At 34.1% G+C, this 20,762-nt stretch overlaps 1 long non-coding RNA gene across 2 annotated transcripts in view; it reads right to left on the bottom strand.

Annotated features, from left to right (window-relative positions):
- Nucleotides 1-705: 705 nt before the first annotated feature.
- Nucleotides 706-20,762, bottom strand: part of LOC106036535 (uncharacterized) — a 34,791-nt gene continuing 14,734 nt past the window's right edge. For both annotated transcript variants that reach the window (XR_010829525.1, XR_010829526.1), the window contains 2 exons: nt 10,577-10,730; nt 706-976 (listed from right to left, as the gene is read on the bottom strand). This is a non-coding gene — a long non-coding RNA (uncharacterized lncRNA). The remainder of the gene's footprint in view (nt 977-10,576; nt 10,731-20,762) is intronic.

The following is a 20,762-nucleotide window of genomic DNA, read 5'->3' as shown; positions in this document are numbered from 1 at the left end:
GAGTACATTTAAACTGCAGATATCTATTGATTTAAGATTGTTCTATATACCTCGAGGAAAATAAATTTTACTAAAATGTTAATTAGTGAAAAATTAATTGTTTAGTATGTAGGATAACGAACAGTCTATTTAACAAGATCTTTACATGTGAATACAGTTTAGACAAATTCCTGTTCCCTATACAAATGGTATATACAATAACCCATAAAATATATATCTGAGAAAAAGTACAAGAAAGGGGAAACCAATTATTTTCCAATAACTTAACACACAGTATGTACTGAATTTACATCACATTTCAACCTACAGGCATTCTGTTTAAAAAGGAAATATTTACAGTTGCTAAGCGACAATGTCTTTGTTTATAACATTGTTTTTGAAATGAAAATACTAGAAGGGGAATACAGAGCAAGAATATAATTTATTTCTCAGTCTCCATAATAAAACAACTTTTGCTTACAGAAAGTAAATTAATAAATACTCTTGACAAGAAGTTGATCTATGGTTCAGTGGACTTTTTCTTTAGGCATTGCTGTTGTTATTTTGACTTTGCTTTCTAAACATGTGCCTGTAAAAGTACACAGCTATGTGAGAAATAAGAAACTACAGAACTGGCTTATTACATAACAGAATTTCTGAATAATATTTAAAATAAAAAAACACACTCTATCTAAATTTAGCATGACTAGCAGGTTGATGGAGGTGATTCTTGTCCTCTACTCAGCTCTCATGAGACTGCAGTACTGCATTCAGCTCTGGTGTTCCCAGCACAATAAAAACATGGAGCTGTTAGAATGGGTCCAGAGGAGGGCCACAAACTGATCGGAGGGCTGGAACACCTCATCCATGAAGAGAAGCTGAGAGAGTTGGGGTTGTTCAGCCTGGAGAAGAGAAGGCTCCGGGGAGACCTTATTGCAGCCTTTCCGTACTTAAGGAGAGCGTAAAACGAAGATGGGAAGAGCCTTTTTAGAAGGACCTGTAGTGATAAGAGAAGAGCCAATGGATGTAAGAGGGTAGATTTAGACTGGATATAAGGAAGAAAATTTTCATGATGAGGATGGGTTACCCACAGAAGCTGTGAATGCCCCATCCCTGAAGGTGTTCAAGGCCAGGCTGGATGGGACTTTGTGCAACCTGGTGTAGTGGGAGGTGTCCCTGCCCATGGCAGGAGCATTGGAACTAGATTATATTTAAGGTCCCTTCCAAACCAAACCATTCTATGATTCTATGAATTTGGACACAGGCTGATGGAAACTTATAAAACTCAGTTGTAGTAAAAATATAGATTTGATTGTCCAAATGTGCAATCTCTCTTTTAAGCATATGTTTACCTTTGATCACAAAAGAAACAGGGACAAATTCTTCACTGTCTCCAAAGTATTCAGGTCACAAAAAGCAAAGATGGTGACAGCGGATCAAGGGATTGCATATTGGTCTCCAGTTGCAGAACACTGTACCTTGTTGAAGGTGTACCTGCATTCCCAAACATGTAGGCAATGGCTTAGCCATTCTGTCTCTGAAACACTTTCTTCTTCTTGTGCCAAATCCCTTACAGAAGGGAAGTGGACTCATACATTTTGTGCACAGGAGAGTCCCATTCCCATAACAACTCTGTTGGAGAGGTGCCACTATAAACCAGTCTTTTTCAATGGCAGAAGGCTGAACAGAAGCTTCATGTTCTATGACAAACTACACTTTTCCTGATTATGTCATCACTTTGTTTCTTAAAAAGACATATGATAATTTTTCATAGCTGTCTTTTTAATTTATTTATTTTTTTCTTCCCTGTAAGTAAATAAGTTCAAGACTTTTTGTATTAAGGAAAATGAGACTGATTATAGACAGGAATGGTGACACAGGCTAACTTCTAATGAGCCTGACTACGGTCACCAGGCTGGCATTTTGTACCACTCATAGGATACACTGTTGTTATTGGTAAGACCTCAGTCTCTTACAAAAATGCACTTGAGCATCATTGTATTATCCAAAGTGACTACATTTGACTGTTTCTTTCTAACTGAAATTATTTTATTTTATTTTATTTTATCTTATTTTTTAATACAGTTAGCTTTCATGTCAGCAGATTTAAATAGAAGCATAAAAACATATACACACAAATGCATAGTGGAAATGCTGGTACTTTGTTCTATCTCACATCCCAAATGCTCTGATGCAACCCTTCAAGTTGAACTTCCAAAATCATCCCAGTATTCTAGGGGTGATACATTTCAGATATATTTGATGTAAACAAGCCAAATGCTATGATTAGGCATTTTTTTTTCTTTTTCTTGTTTTTTTCTCTCTTTCTGAAACAACAAAAAAAAATATTTTCCATGCTCTTTTTAACCCTCTGTATCACTTATTGAAGAAAACAGAAATGCAAGGAATAATTAAAGCTGATATTCCAGTTATCTAAAGGGATCCACAACAAATGCTTTTAGTAGATTTGTTCTGTATGATAGTAAAATGTGTGAAAACAGATGTTCTGACAACTGACCTTTCAGATTTATGATTTTGGAAGTATTAATTACATTTCCTGACTTTGAAAAGTACTTTTTAATCTGAAGCAGGAAAAGCGTCTTTTCATGCAAGAGACTGAAAAGATGTCTGCATGCTTATTATTCACTTAGATGTATATAAATGGATATCTAAGGCTGAGCTGACTTAAATGCCATGAGTTTTGATTTTGAAAAGCACTTAAACTGCACTTTTGGTTTAATTTCTGCTTAATATAGAATGCTGAAGAAGGAAACAGATTCTAGTATGCTCTAGTGATATTATAAAAGGAGACTATAGTGCAACTAGCTCAGACCTTGTAAACCACTACCAGATGCCAGTAGCTTGTCTATTATCATACATTACTCCTCAAAGGCCAAACAGGACACACATGCATGTGTGTTAAAGCGTATCTTGAAACTTGCTAACCTACAACAGCATGGATGAAGACAAAGGAGATTCCAGAACACTAGGTATTATCACTGTAATATAGCAAAAAAAAAATAAAATATTATCACTGTCTCACTAACAGGTATTGTATCAGTGTAACTACCGTGTAGACAGCTAGCTTTCAAATGAATAAATTGTCTACCTTCAAATTAATAATTGTTCTGAATTCAGTATAATACTGAAAACTTATCATAGAGTTACTGGATTAGTATGTCTACAGTTTCAATTGAAATCAATCATTCTTGCTATTTCAGCAATGATTTTCATTCATTTCACGATTTTAAAACATATCATTTGAATCAGTTGAGACATTAAAGGAAATCAAAGCTGTGGAAACTATTTTTAAATATTGAATAAAATAAAATAAAAAGTTAAAAACAGTATAAAGGTTACTATTTACTTGTAACCTTTAGCATAGTGGTGACATGGAGCCATCTTGAAATACAGAGAGAAAATTACAATCTTACAAAATGAGGAAGTTATTATCCTGTGTTCATACACTTATACATACACTGTACTAGGACTCTTAGAAATGACAAGACTTAATGTTGATTATATAACGTATCTTCTTATTAATTCTAATAATGAATGGAGTAGGAGTGCAATCATTTTATACTTTCCTACTTTAAAGTATTTGATATCTGTTCAGAGCTTTCCCTGTAACACCAAACACTCAATCCATGCTCTCTACTTCACCCGTGACTTTCTAGTCCCCTTTATCAGTGAATGTGTAGACTGCCCTCAATTAAGCAGAATAATCTTATTTAATTCTTCTTTACATGCATCCTTTTAGTCCTACCTGTTTATTTGCTCTGAGCCTTCTCCAGTTCTTATATTGTTATATTACTTTTTGAGATGAAGGAATCAGTTGAGAAAATTGCACATGGCACCCAGAAATGCAGGTAGACCATGGATTTATACAATAACATAATATTACTTGTAGTATTCTTCTCTATTTCTTTCCTATTAACTTTTAGAATTTGATTTTCTTTTATGACCATAATCTAATTTTGATCAACAGACCACAAGTTCCAGTACTTAGCTGGCTTTTCAAGAAACCATCTGTCACAGCCTGACCACTACAGTAATAACCATTAAGTTAGAACCCATTGTTTTATATGTGAAATTAGGACTCGTTTTGTATTTATATGCAGTAAAATTCACCTCTCATTTTAATGCTCATTCTTGTAAAGTCTTACTGTAGTTCTTGACAGTCTGTCTTTCTTTACCATCTTGAAGAACTTGGTATTTCCAAAAAGCAAGCAAACAAACAAACAAAACAAACAAACAAAACCACACTTATAATCTCACTATTCCATCTTTTTTTTCTTTCTCTCTCTCTCTCTCTCTTTTTTTTTTTTTTTTAATGAGCTTTCTTGTTTAATAGCACAGGTGTCTACACCTGTGTCCTGGGGACTTCCTTCATTATAGGAACTGACGTTTGCTTCCTTTTAATTCTTAGACTTAATCACTTAACCATTTATTTTTTTTTCTATTCTATTTTTCAATCATTCCCTCCCATGCCACAGCTATCAAAGGTCCTTGAAAACCTTTGGTGAGAATCACTGTTAAAAAAACATTTGGTAAATTCAGGTAGGCTATACTAAAGAGATTGTTCTTATTCACATGCCTGTTTATTTCTCCAAAGTAATTTCTTATAAATTAAGTTTGAAAAAAGATATAATGTTTAGGGAGGCTATGCAGAGTATCACTTTTATATTAAGCTATGATTTATACTGAGTTATAAAGTATTTTCAAAACTATATTTTTCCTGTAGCTGCTGAAAGGTAAGTTATGGCCTGATAAAAGGTAAAGAAACTTTGTTTCACTTGATTTTTTGATTTTTAAGTGGCTGAAGTTTGTTGTTGTTTGTTTGTCTGTTTCTAAAGGTTTCAGACCTTCTTGAGTCTACCAGACTATGATTAAATAGATAGCAAGAAACTGAAGAGCTATTGAATAAAAAATTAAAATCCAAAGAGGAATCTCTGAAATGAACCACGTACCCAAGACATTTACCCAACATTTTTGTGAGGCTGGAATATGTAGTCTTATATGCAATACTTCTGCATATTTTTGATTTTACATCCTGAACAATCACCTCAAAACTTCAGATGTGCTATCCATGTAGTAAAGAGTACAAAGAACAGGTACTATCTATGTAATAAAGAATACAAAGAGCAAGAACACATCCTATCATTGAGAGTAACAAATTAAATGATTTCATAAACAGAGTTTTAGGTATATTGTGCCTTGCAAATGGATATGAGGACACTAAAATTTCAGTAGATGTTCCGTAGATAAATTCATTCCTGTTTCTTTTGAATATGTAGTGGTGCATTAAAAATTATACTAACTTTTTAGTAAAAGAAAACTGTAGTTTTAGACAGTCAAAGTAACACATATCAAGTAAATCAGATTTGTATTGAAGTATTTTATACTACAACAAATATAAAGAAAGGAAAGAGGAAATATGGAAATCTATGAAAATATGGGATTCTTCATTAGTGCTAATCATATATATATATTTTTTTTTCCACAATGTTAGTAAATTCAGTGTCTTATATGGTATTGGGTGCATTGGTTTAATGTTAGTAGGGAAGTTAACACCAGGGGAAAGGGAAAATATTTTTTATCCATGTTTTGATCCAGAAAGTGATATCATTTTTCTTCTTGAGGTTTCAGCTATAAACAGTCAGCTTATATGTGCAGTTTGAAGGCAAGAATTTTTGTTAGATAATATTTTGAGAAAACAAGAGATGGTTGGGAGGGTAAGGTAAAGGAGTTTAAAATAAAGGAGTCTTTATGATGAACAAAATATTTTGAAAGGGATCTTAGCAGGCTGATGAATGAAAATCTAAAATTTCAAAGGAGCATTCAAATTTCTTTACTTTTACATGAAAAGATTAACTGACCATTCTGTGCTTAATCCAGCACCAAAACTAAATCAACCCTATGAAGCAACAGTAACTTCAGTATCACTGTTCTTCAGGGCATGCAATCCACTTCAGCTGTTTTTTTAAGCATTACAATTGCCTAAACATATGTGAAAATAGTCTAAACTTTTTTTTTGTGTTTGATCTGGTTAAAGCAAATAAGCAGGTGGACCACTTGTCACACTGTGTATGGATGACACTTATTTTTTTCCCCCGAGGATTTTTTCAAATTACCTCAAAGAGAAACTTTGGTATCAAGCAGTTGTTCATAAGCTGTATGTTAGTTTATTCTCTGCCTTATACTAAAAGTCCAAGTGAAAAATTTTGGTTATATTCCTTTTCATCATGTACGTCACTTAGAAAAATGTCTTACTGTTAAATTCACTAGAGCCACTTTAGCCATCATATAGAATTATATTAATAGTACTTTCTATTGATACATTTTGAGCCTTTTTAACCAACATTGTTTTTGTTGCCCACCATAATTTATCCCTCATTACCAGGATGAATATAACATAAAGCAAACAAAATTTTCTACTTTATAATTTTTGTTGGCAGCATTTAACATTTACATACATGGAATATTAGCACAAGGGATACAAAGTAATTATATACTAATGTTTTGCAAAGTGGAAAGACAATATCCTCAGCATCATTGTGCACTGCATTTCAAATGGCACATTTCAGGCGATTTATGCTAATTTCCATCATTTACAGAACATAATGATACAAATCAGTTAGAATTCAGCACAACAGCCTCTAAATGCTCAGAACTATGGAGAACACGTTAATGGTCTCATTAACTGTAAGTTGAGAATTGAATTTCCATTTCTAGACAAAACAGTTATCACTTCACTCATGATCCACAATACTTTTCCTGTCTCATAGGTTACAGCAGCCACTGGCCAGCCCAGTTTCTTTCCCTCAGTGACCTCACCGAGGTCACCCAAAGCAATAAAGAAAGACTGATTATACTGATCTTACCTGAAGTGACCTTATTGTCTGCCTTCTGGTATACCTTGACAAAGGACAGGGATACCCAACTTCACTTCATGTGCTTAGGAGCCTTAAGCTTATACAGAGTTCATAGTTTAAGCCTTTGAAATATTGAAAGGAGAAGGCAATAACAGTCTGAATGTTTGCCTTTCAATTTGACATTACTGTGAGAAGGATAATAAACAGTGTGTTCATAAGAATAAGTATAGCTAAAGCAAGCACAGAGCCATCATTTCTAAAGTACATAAATGCTGGGAGGTATTAGGAGATAAAGGTCAACTGACTGCCCAAAGCCCATCAAAAAGGCTAGTTACATCGAACAGTACAGCTAAGATATATCTTGGATCAACAGCAAAAAGAATTTTCCTTTTTTTCTCTGTCTCCTCCTCAAAATTTTTTATTAATAATTTTGACTATAAAATTGAAAAGGACAGTGATGAGGTGAATAGACCCAAATTTCTTCCAGGTTATACTTAAATATATTAGTCTCATCTAGTCACGCTGAGAGGGTACTATGCAGTTGCTGATCCATAACTGCAGATATATCTCAATTACATAAATCCCTAAACTTTTATTTGCTACAGGAATTAATTAACATAATGACTGTACACTTAATATGCAGTAACTACAAAACTATTTTTCAAAACCCTGTCTTCTGAGTAGTTAATAACCGAAGACTACAGCTATTTATGTTGCATATGCTATAAATTCACAAGCACAACTTAACCTACATTAATCATTGGTATACAATGATTAATCATTATAAATATAGATACCTTCATATATGCCTGAAGCAGGAGCATAGCAGTTACCAAACACCATCAAATCAATAGTTTCTCTAACACATTGTAATATAGTAATCAGAACTGGTGTAAAGGTACAGACTAGAAGAGTAACAAACTAACAAACAAAAAGCTGCCACATTCTTAATCAAGTGAATTCTTAACTGATATCTTTATATGATGAGCAAAAATACCAAAGGTACTCAAAAAGGATAAAAACAATACATTTTTGTAAATGTCAAGTACCACTGCATTGTTGAAACTGAAGATATTGCAATGTAACAGAACTGAAATATCCTCCAGCAATTATATAGCAGATCATTTTCCCTAAGCAACAGTCAATAAGCTACCAAAGGTGCAGTGCCACAAGAACTTGAAATGTTCCCTTAATCTGTGTCAAATGGAACAAGTTGGTTCATTATGACCTAAAGCAGTAGTCAATAGGAGGCTCCGGGCGGGGGGGGGGGGGGGGGGAATAAATAAAAAAAAATCCATGACTTTCTAGGCCAGTAAAAAACACATCCAGCAGCAACAAAAGCAAAACTCAAAGATAGGCTAATCTGATAGGTAGATTTCCATGGGCTTGATGTAGCAGCAAGGAATCAGCATCAGTTGCAGTAGAACCAACTGCAAAGGTTTAGGGTTTTCTGCTGCCTTCTAATTGTCTGATCTGTTGAACAGTATGGGACATGTGTGGGACTGAGAACTGGGACTTTGGGAGAGGACCCCACTTCTGAAGCAATGAAGGAGAGAAAGGAAAGAAAGAATTTGGAGGAGGCATGATGGTTGATGTGAAAAGAGTGCTATAGAAAGTGTTCTTGCTTAAAAGTTTTCCCCTTTCAGCTCTAGAAGAAAAATTCAAAAATATCCTCTCCCTTGCAGAAACTATGTGATAAAACTGTGTTGAAAACAGACCTAAACAAATGTTAAATTTTAGGCAAGAAAGGCCACACCATCTGTTGCTATGTACAAACAGCATTATTAGATTATAAATAATGCATTGGCACAGAAAGTATGGCTGCATTCAGTTTATTAGGTTATGAGGCCTATAGAAAGACTCTGTAAATAGAAGAAAAATCATTTTTAAAACTTAAAATACAATCAGAAAATAACCTTATCGAGATGTGAACAAGAACAAGACAGGACTGTGCTATAGACAGGAGTGTGCTATAGACCTGTAAGTCATGAGCAAAAAAAGTAATGAAATATTTAGTTATGATTTAAAGACATGTACAGACAGTAAAACCATGAAGCAGGTGACTTCACTCTTCAGTGCATCAGTCAGTGCCCCTTGAGATACCTACAGTGAGTCAGACTGCATCCAAATGATGGATATAGTAAATAATTGTCCCTTGAACCACTCTGTCACAGATTCTCCTAAGAACAGTTCATCTTTGGATGTGATTTTATACAACAGAGCAAGGAGATTAATATTAATTGATGAAACAGGTTTACAGGATTAAAACATGATTAAATGTGAATAAATCTGGCAATATAAAAGTTAAAATAAATCACGTACCAACTAAAAGAATACATAATTTGATACCTGATAAATGAAAAGGCAGTATATTTTATGTCCCCAGGATAAAATAAATAATAATAGTAATAATAAAAATAATAATAATAGTAGAGCGGTAGCAATCCTGTGTTTCTAGACAAAATGTTTTCCTATCCTGAGTGTGTCTAGTAACAGGAAACATCATTACTGTGGTGTGCTACTTGTTTGTGTACATTTGAATGGATGGCAAAAATATGCCAAATATGGTAAAGCTAAGAACTGTGCCACTTCGGTAACACAGGGAAAAGTTTGCCATAAGTGCTATGCCCCTTGTGAATGTGTTATATACTTAAATTACATGACCAACTCCTTTTTATCTAATACTGTATAAAGTATTTTTCAAAGAGATTTAGCCCTCCTTATGAAATATTGCTATAATCACAGATAGCAGTCAGGTTACTTTACCCTGCTGCACAACTTCAGGATGACTGTGCACCTTCTCCATGGGTAAGGATGTATAGTGCATTTGTAGTGCAACTGAGCAAACAGCAGTTCAGTCTCAAAGTTTGCTGCTTTCTGAAAGCACAGCTGTTAATGCAAAACTTGTCCTTTCCTAACTCTCAGGGGTGATGGACTGCCATTCTGAGTGTGATCAAGGGGAATTAACAAAGAAATTACTGTGGCATATTCAAGTATTCCTGCACCCATGAACATTCATCTGGTGTTTAGCATGTCATTGTTGAAATCATTTTGTACCAACTACATCCATGTGTGACTGGCCCTATTACCACAAGCTGCATTTTGAGACTGTGAAATATGTGTATCACTTGAGATCATAGAAAAAAGTGACCTGAGAATAAACTCATAGACTGAGAAATTTGCAGAGGTACAGTTTAAGCAAGCCAATTTGGACTTGATATGAATAGGAGCCAAGTTTTCAATAAGGCTAATGTGATACGGAGAAAGTGAACAAGATTCCACTTTGACAATAAATTTATAATTACCAACTCAATATGATAGGCTAATTTAGCAACAGGCACACGAAGTTACTTGGAAGATATAATGAGCTTCAGAACAATTTATGCTTCCTGCTTGTTTTTTACATAAATCCAACCACTTTATTAGGAGAAAATCAGATCATTATTTTGGCATTGTGCATATCCATGGCTGTCCCATCTTGAAGACTACATGAAATCCTTGTCTTCCTTCCTCAGAAATCACACAGATGAAGTCAAAGGATGATCAAGTGTGTGGGATAAGTTCCATATCAAATAAGTCTTCTGTATCGAGGGTTTTTATTGTGTTTTTTTTTTTTTTTTTTTTTTTTTATGTTTTGTTTTAAGAGCAGAAAGAAGGAGAGGAAAGAGATTTTTAAAATCATGAGCAGGATGAAAAGGTAATTAGGAAAAGCGTTCACTCACCTTAAGTACAGGTAATGGCAACATCAGTTAAAGACAGGAGGTGACAGGTTCAAAACAACCAGATTGAGGTGAGTTCCCTGGCACATTGTAATTAAGCTGAGGAATATTCTGCTGCAAGATGTTTTGAGTTCATCGTTCATGGAACGAGAGTGTTCTGTAAAAAAAGCAGTAATATTTATATGAGTAAAGACAAAGATATCATTTTTGATGCATGGAATCTTCAAGACTTTAATCTTCGCAGGCTGGAAAATCCTGAGAATATATCTATATATGTTTAAAATGTTTCATCATCTTTAGGCTTCTGGTTTTGGCCACATAAAAATGGATTAGGCATATTTTCAGCTTTCGTACGATATGTCTGTCCTTTCTACCTCCTCTGTGGGCTATGAATTTCTCCTTACTTTTCATTCAGGAATAAAAACAGTTAAAAAAAGAATAAAAGGGAGTTTTCTTTTTGCACCATGTTGTTGAATCTGCTGCTGTTTCTTTCAGCTGATGCTTTGAAATTTAGGTGTGTCGTTTCCAAGACCAATGAGAAATGGATAACATCACTCTTAAGAATTTACAAGATTTATTTTTCAATCTGGATTGCAATGCAATCCAATTATCTTTATGTTATATATTATACAGCTTACCTGTATTCAGGATTCTTGAATAAATAGTTTATTTTTATACTTTAGAATTTCCATGTTGTTGATTTATTTTGTTCAGTAGCCTGTATAATTCCCATTTCTTCTGAAAGTTTGAACTCTTATCTTGTGCCTTCAGTGTGTTTACTGAATTTTGAATGAATTTTATATAGAGATGTAGATACCACATGTCAAGATTACCAAGTCTATTAAGACTGTTTCTTACAGAGCAACATTTTTGCATAAAATCACATAACAATAAATATTTTATGTTCCTATATTCTTTAAATAGAAAATATATATATAAAAATGTAAACTGATTTAAAGCATTAAAAGTAATCTGAAGGCTCTTTTACTTTTTACAAATTTCTAAATAATTATGCCTTTCTATCAACTTCAATATAAAATAGGGATTTATTTTTTTTTTTATCATTAACACAGGTTATACCATTATTCTGAAACAAGTAAGGTACATTTATGGCACTAGACATTCATTTATTTGAAGAAAATAAAATAAAGATTGTTAAGAAGAGTTTAAGCCAGGGGATGTTATCTGCCATCTGTGGAAGTCCCAGTGTGGTATGCACATTACCATAGTAAATTTGGAATTCTTATAACTTAGAGACATTCAGGAATCAAACACAAGAATACCTATTCAAATACTCAGATGCGAATATTTCCAAAGTTGAATTTTTCATCTGCTTATAAATTATTTACAAATAGACTTTCTTTCTCATCTTTGCAATTTTCAGTGCATTTTGCAGCAAGTTTAGTATCATGGCTCATTTTTCAGCTAAAGAATGTTTGCTATTTTAGATTGCTATTAACTATTTGTTTTTTCACTGATTACATGAATTTAATAACAATTTACACTTTAAAAGAATTCTCATCTAGTGGCAAAAAACTATGTGTACATTTATATATTATATTTAATATATTGTGTAGATAAGAATCTAAAAAAATCTAAAACTAGTGAAAATGATATGAATTTTTACTTTTTCTTTTCTCCTCAATATTTGACCTACTTTTTTTTTTTTTCCACGTAGTTGTTGTAATGCATACTTTTCAATAATTTTTGGTTGATAAAAAAAACTTTTACTAAGACTATTATGTTAATCTCATACATCTGAATTTTACCTCATGAAAACAAAATGCAAAACAGCACATTTCTGGGGAAAATATTTATATATATATGTTATATATAAATAAATATATATATATACTTATAACTATACATATATAGTTATCCTTGTGTTTTCCCATATGCATCAGTTCAATTGTTCCTTCCAGTCATTGCATTTAAGACTGCTGATGAAATAAATAAATAAATAGAGAAGGGGGGGAAAAAGAAAAAAAAAGAAAAAAAAAGAAATTATGGACAAGTCAATATCACTATCTATGAAAAACGACATAAGAAATGACTAGACTGAATAGCATTTGGTAAAGAAATGTCCTATGTGAGTGGATCTTTCTGCAAGTTTCAAAGCAAATACATGCTCCACAGAAAGCTAACACCATGTAACAAATAGGGTAAAGATAGAGGTATCTGAGCAAGAGTAATGTTGTACTAATTTTTCACACAAATTTCCTATGTCCTGCTCAAGAATACTACATTTATTTCAAGATAACTAAATGCACAGGCTCAGAAAATGTGAGAACAATGAATTATGAAACAGGGAGAATACAGCATTCTTTTCAGGGATATAGCTAATAGCAGATATTGGGGACATGTACGCACTTATAGTAGTTTGTGTATTTTTTTGGCATATGAAAATCAGGTTTCATTTAAAAAAATGCTGAATCAGTTCTATTTTGGTTACATCCAGATGAGTTAGCTTCTCAATAAAATACGAAAATAACAGAAAATAATGGTTTTTTTGTTTGTTTGTTTTCTCCAAGAAGAGGAAGTCTAGCAATATCTTACAAGTCCACGATTACACCTAGACTTAGTTACTTCTCACCTTTTACTTCCACAAGTAAAATGGCATGCCAGTCATTTATTTCCATTGTCTCATTAGAGAATCACCAATTTGAACGTCCAGCTGTGCCCTGGATAACCTGTTTGGCTAAAATCAGGCTGCTTGGCAATACTACTTCAGTTTAGAAAATGAATTTCACTGATGTTTTAGGAGTTCTGTATTGCAAGTTCCAAAGCAGAAATAGAAGTCTGACCTCATGCTGAAGACAAAGGGGAGTTGCTTGAACTGTGAGTTCAGAGGGTAGGAAAAAAAAAAAAAAAAGGAAAAAAAAAAAAGCATTTACAGGTCCTGAACTGAGTCCCTTCTTCAATATCAAAGGAAAATATTTTCAAACTGTATGCTTATATATCATTCATATCATCCCAAAGGGACTAGTGGGAAATGGGATATGCAGGGGACTGAAACAATAAAAATCATGTAGGACTCAGGATTTTTACTGAATTGTGAATCAGTAAAATCATCCAGCAACCAAACTGAAAATCGTTCATCACTGAAGTATGGCTTCTTATTTGCATTTTTTTTTCTGTAAATAGAGGGGAAAAATGATACTAACATTATATAGGCAGCAATATGTTTTATTATGAGCTGAACTTTCACATTGATATTTAATGTAATTGTACAATTAGTCAACACTGTGGTTTATAATTCCTGTTATTTATGGTAGAGTTAAAATAATAGTACAGTAACAATATTTTTCTCATGGAGGAAAAAGTTTGTTTGGTTTTCTATTTAAAGTATCAAGAGTATTAATCACTCTTATTTATATCAGCAACTGTGTACATGTACAAACTCCTGCATTATCCCAAAAAATATGTGACATGAAAGAGGTTGGCACTGCCAGGGAAATTGCAGTCACAGATCTGGAGATTTGTGAGCTGATTATTTTGTGTGCTCTAAAAAGAGAAAACCACTAGGCACGAGTCAGCAGTCTTTTATTACAACACATGCAAGCAGACACATGATTTATAAGCTTTTGTTTTCAGAAGAAAACTAGGCAAAATTCAAAATAAAACCAGGAATGGCAGCAAAATGGGTGGAAAGATAAGACTTGGAAAATTGTGGGTGGAAACAGAGCTCCAGATCAACAGTATCTTTTATGAGGTTTTTACTATAGAAGAGATCTGTAAAAAGATCCAGACAAGAGCCATGTACCAAACTCTGCAAACATCTATCCTATTCCATGTCCAGATGGAATCAAGACTCCTGATATGTAAAGAATAAAGAAGGAGTAGGAGAGCAGAGCATAAACACGGTAGCCTTTTTTTATAAACAAACAAACAAACAAACAAAAAACTATCCTGGTACTTTGAGGAAATACAAACATGACTGAAGAAGAAGATCCTTGTCTTCTTAGAGCAGCTCAGAACAACTCTTTAATTCAGCTTTGGACTGCTAGAAACATCCTCCTTTGATCTTCATATGTCTTATATGTCTTATGCCTCCCTCATACTGAGTGGTCATATCCCCAGACAGTAAATTTATGTTAGGTTAGAAGTCAGAACTAAGAACAAATCACATACTTGCACAACTTGCTGCAAATGCTTTTTGGAGCTGGTGACATTAACTACCTGTCTGAAGTGTTGAATCCTCACAACCTGTTGTGGTTTAACCCAGCTGGCAGCTAAACACCACACAGCCGTTCGCTCACCCTCCCCCCTCCCTCTCTGGGATGGGGGAGAGAAACGGGAAAGTGAAGCCTGTGAGTTGAGATAAAGACAGTTTATTAAGACAGGAAAATAAAAATAACAATAATAATAATAATAATAATAGTATTAATAATAATAATGTGTATGAAACAAGTGATGCACAATGCAATTGCTCACCACCCATTGACCGATGCCCAGCCTATCCCCGAGCAGCCGCCCCCCCCACCCCGGCCAGCCACCCCTATATATTGTTTAGCATGACGTCAGATGGTATGGAATACCCCTTTGGCCAGTTTGGGTCAGCTGTCCTGGGTCTGTCCCCTCCCAGCTCCTGCTGCACCCCCAGCCTGCTCGCTGGCAGGACAGAGCGAGAAGCTGAAAAGTCCTTGGCTTGGTGTAAGCACTGCTCTGCTACAAGTAAAACATCAGCATGTTATCAGCGCTCTTCTCATCCTAATCCAAAACATAGCACCCTACCAGCTACTAGGAGGAAAATGAACTCTGTCCTAACTGGAACCAGGACACAACCCCAAACAGAAATCAATAGAAGTTCAGCATCCTAAGGAAATAGAGTATTTTCCCTTTATGACTGTCACTTCTGAGTTGGTTTACAGGTTGACAACGCAAAGCAGATTAACTTCCTGCTATTTTTTTTTTCTTTTGTTTTGTTTTGTTTTTAGGTGAATCATAAATAGCAGCTTATTCATTTTTCATCTTGTTCATATAGAACAATAATTGTTCAAGATACAGATACAGATTCCAGATACAGAAAAATCTCCAGTATGTATATCTCTTTGCACCTTGTATATGTTCTCACAAGCATAAAGGATAGTCTGCACTTCTTGTGTGTATCATTGGCTACTTTAAAGACGATCTCAGCTGACAGATGCAGCAGAACCACAGACCTATACCTCCACATCCTTTTTCCAGCTGTATGAAGCACTCTTTGAAGCCCAATGACTGTTGACTCAATTCATTTTGTCCTGTGGTTAGCACTATGATGAGAGATATCCCTATGATGAGACAAAGTTGAAAGCCTTCAGCTTTCCTGTGGTTGAAGAAAGACTGGTGCCTTTTTCTCTCTTCATTTGCAACACAACAAAACTTGAAAGATTAGCTTTCTTCAAGTCTGTAAATACAGCAATTTCTCTGATAGCCCAAGAGGCATAACAAGGTACTATACCCCAGGTTATGGAAACTGAAAAGTAGGTATGCTAGTGGACTATCAGAATGGGCTCTTTCCTCCCACTCACTTCAGAAATGTTCCTAAGACCTTTTCTTGTATCCAGACTCCTAGTTCACGCAGAGTTTTGGAAAAGTAATCTTGTAATACAAGGATGGGTGCAGTTCTGATGGGAATATTGGCATATGACTTGAGTTCTTTTCTGGTGTCAGATCATGTGACAGGGCAAAGAAGAAAGAGGCTTAGACTTATGGATAACACTCTTTCAGTCTTAGTAAATCTGCACTGCTGGAGTATGATACACACTAAGCAGTGCTATTATCTATGCCATCTCTATTAGACAGCACAGGTATGTCAAATTCTTCTACAACACCATTATTTTCTTGGCAGACACATTCCATATACGTATATATTATATTTTTCTTATTGATTTTGGGGGAAAAAAAGTCTTATGAACGTAGCTCTGCATTTTCCAACATCTTGATAAAATGTTGTTATTAATCTCTTCCCACCCATTCATGTAGAAAATGATGGACAAAGGAGGAGAAGAAGAAAATGTAATTTTTAAAATCAAATGTCTGGTGCTAAAAGAAAGCTTGTGTTCTCTTTAAATTTGTAAACTAAGTTTTCATATGCACTTCCTTCTTGATAAAACAAGGCATATTTATTGTAAATCCATAATAAGTCCATCATAAATATTTCCATTTTTAATATTAATTTCACAATTACTGACATGAATTACGCTAACCATAGTTTCTTAATACTGTTATCAGATCATCAGTGATGCTGCCTGGCATTCTAAAGCAATCTGTACTGTTTATCCTTTGCCAAGAAAACAGATGAATTACAGCAGCAGCATAGCACTGAGAGACTTTGTAATTACAGCCTGCTGTATAGATGTAAATGCAAGCCACTAAGTGTAGATTCAAGCTGGCACTAAATACTTTGTGCAGGATTAACATATTTGTCTTTCAGTGCTTATAGGAAGTCTGTACTCCTCTGTCTTTGTTAGAATTAAAAACTGACAAGTAAGCAGCAGTAACATAGCTCATTCTCTCTCTCTCTCTTCCCCCCTCTTTATTCTGCATGAGCATTCTGGATGTACTGGCTTCACACAGCTGCTTATCACCACTGTTGTGGCAGCATCCTAGAGAAATCTGTATTTAGTTACCCAAACCAATTAAACAACAACAACAACAAAAGTTGATTAAACTGTTAATTGTGACTGAATTATTTTGTGACCTCAGCAAAACATCAATACTCCTAACCAATTGGTCAAATTAAGAACTACAAAGCACACATGACAAGACTTTAAATTGATTTCTAAGTTCTGAGAACAATATACCCTATAATCTCTGGAGTTGTCTGGACTGCACTGCACAACTACAATAAAAACCTAATTAATCACTATGTCACTATGGTGTTACGCCTGTTTAACTGTAGGGTTTCCAGTGAGTTATTGTGATAAATCAGGACCTCAAAAGACACAAGTGCAAGATACCACAAATGTCCGTCTGTTGGACCAAATCACACCCTCTACAAAACAAGAACAACTGCTGACTACAGAAAGTTATTTAAAAATCTTTCAACATTGTACTGAGTTGACTCCTGTTAAACTGTATAGCAAAGCAAAGGTGTCTCAAAGACTTTAATCTGGGATTGGAAAAACATAACAGAAACTCAGATGAAGCTGTAAGTACTGAGATGAAATGACAAGGCTTGAGGACCCTTCTCTAGGACACTAACTAGCACCAAAACGTCATGTGAGTGAAGCATAATAATAATAATAATAATAATAATTTAAGTGGAATAAAAACACTATGCATCATCATTTTGACTCTTGAAAATATTAAATAAATTACAAAATAAGTGAAAATAATTTAGAAATTCTTTTTAAATGAAAAAATACCTTTTATAGATATACAGTGGACACTCACTAACATAGGAAACATAAATTTCTGGAAGTTAGGGAATGAATAAAAGCATAGGAGTCTTCAAAGCAAATTCAAGGTATTATGAGAAATTGTTGTTAACAGAGCACTACACCTGAAACAGAGTAAATATTTTTCTTTCAAAAATTCTGGTGGCTAGCAAGTCAAACACAATCATTTAAACAGGCAAAAGTCTTTTAAAAGTCTGACTTCCACTAAGAACTTTAAAAAATAAAAACAATATCAGAATCAGAAACTTATTTCCTTGTGCTTTCATGTGAAGCCAATCTTTGAGTGTGGCACATAACTAATTTTTATATGTGCATACTTCATAAAGAAATAGTTATTAAACTCCTTGCTAATTTAGGCTTTTAATAATACATACAGTAAACAAAATCTTGTATTTGATAGGTATGGTCACAGACTATAGACCAACATAACAACCAGTCAGGTATTCATAGGATTTCTGTAATAAACATTCCTTCTTCATTATTATGCAGCAAAACAAGTCCACCCTATTGTTCTTTACATTAATGTTATTTCTACCATTACTTGAAGTCACTAAAAAAGTAAAAAGAGGTCTTGAAATTAAAATTGAACATAAAATCTGGATGTTTTAAAGTCTCTTCTTCTGCATGTAGACAACAAACAAAAAAGTCATGAGCTGTGACTTCTTAAGTACATATCATTTTTCTGAGCATTGTGGTCTAGCTCCCCCGACATCTCACACCAGTGTAACACAGGTGGAATACAGAAAAGTCACTCATGCCAAAAACTCCTATTAAAGGTCTAGGGCAAAGAACCATTGTTAAACTGAATATTACAAAATGTTCTGTAACAGAAACACTATCAAGAACTAACAGGATTTATGTTGTCTGTTTAGAGCATCAGACATTCACAGAAAACCTAAAACAGCCCTTTCTACCACCGAGTTCAAAATTCAAGATTCACACAACTCCTCTGAACAATAACTTTAAAGAAAAAGTTCATGAGATCAGGAGTGTTTCAGTCAAGATTCTATTAAGGTCCAGTCATTCTTCAAGTTTCTTCAGACTTACCCTAATCTACACACCGTATTTTAGTAGAAAGAAGTAGAAGTACCAAGTAGGAAAAAAAAAAAAAGTCAACTCAAAAGTCTACACATTTATTTAGCTAAAGCACTACATTCCCAACAGTGCCATCACAAACACAGCCTTTGAGCAACCAAAGGTCAGTCTGACTATTGGTAGGAAGAGAATTGTATGGCTGGAGATTCATGGCAAGAGTGTCTACAGGTCTGGAAAAGAGAAGGTTACAACATTTTGTCTTTTATCTCCTTATATACTGCTCAGTCTTCAAACAAGAATATCCTCAGGCTTTGCCTGCCTTTTTAGGGATTGACCATGATCCTTCATGGACCAAATGAAGTCTGTTAGTGTATCATTCTGAAGGATCAGAAAATGCAATGGTTGGTCAAATTCCTAAATTCACACTTCCAGAATACAAATTCCAACTGTACAAAGGAAAACATTTGCATTCTAATTCTTTAAGTCTGTGATAATACAAATGACCAAATCACATCTAATTATTCTCATGGGAACTTCTATTAAGTATGTAGAAGTAATTTTGCAAGTTTGTATACAATCAGTTACTGCATACAGACTGCATCCAGTCTCTGATTCAGAAAAAGAACATCCTCTTCCACTACTTAGCAGATTGCATTTAGTAATAAAAATGAAGATATGTTTTAAGTAAAATATACATATATTAAAAACAAACAAACAAAAAAGCAAACAACACACATCAAATCTAGAGCAGAAAAAAAAAAAGAAAAAAAACCAATTTGATAGAAAAGAGAATAAATTTGAAAGTATGTTTTACCTAAAAAAATAATAAATATCCAGGCCCTTTGGAAGGAAAATCAATATTAGGAAAACTCCAAAAATGAATGTAGCTGTATCTTGAATCTACATAAATGTAACAGACAAAATAGTGTCAAGAAGATCTATTATTAATTATCTGGTTCTTACAAGATATCAAGACTGTTCTGGAAGTGTATAGGTTTTCAGAGCATTCATTCTTTGTTGTCATATATTTGGAATATTTGGTTTACCACATTCACTCGAATCACTTAAAATAAATAAGAATTTATCAGTGTTGCATGTTGCATTTTTTTGTGTTGCTCTGTTAAACAGCCTTTTGTTGCACAGTGAAGATAGCTACAAGATTGTTTTTGAATGAAAGAGAATGCATAAACTTGCTGAAGTAAATTTCAAATAGAAGCAGAAGATTTTAATTTTTTTTCAGATTGTAATACCATGTGACCATGTGCTCATCTTTCTCTGTGAGTAGTCTGTTTCAACAGTTATTCTGGACTTGGCCTACAAGCATTTTAGAATCTTATGCAGATGTGGTTTAATGTCTCCAGTATTTAGGATCAAAACAAATTAACAAACAAGCAAAACAAACAACCCCCCACCCACAAAATTCCTGAACTGCATTATTTAAAACCTGTATAGTCAGTTTCCCAAAGACTTTATTTCTCCACATAGCACCAAAAGTTATGTAACTGTGGATCACTTTTGTTAGGGTAATTTTTATTATACACGGAGACTCATATAATTAGGAAATATATAACTTAAGTGCAGAAGGACTGAGAATTCCCTAGAGAGAAAGAAAGTTTTTAAAAAGGAAAAGAAAAATGTTCAGAAGCATTTGTTTTTCTCCTTTAACTAGGTTCCTTTTCTGAGACGACTTTTCATAGCATCATAGAATCGAATAATTTGATAAGCTGGAAAACACCTTCAAGAATGTCAACTAACACTACCAAGTTCACCAC

The sequence above is a fragment of the Anser cygnoides genome, chromosome 2, assembly GCF_040182565.1.
Source record: "Anser cygnoides isolate HZ-2024a breed goose chromosome 2, Taihu_goose_T2T_genome, whole genome shotgun sequence".
Taxonomy (NCBI): domain Eukaryota; kingdom Metazoa; phylum Chordata; class Aves; order Anseriformes; family Anatidae; genus Anser; species Anser cygnoides.
The sequence above is the reverse complement of the archived record's forward strand: the minus strand, read 5'-3'. Positions and strand labels throughout refer to the sequence as shown.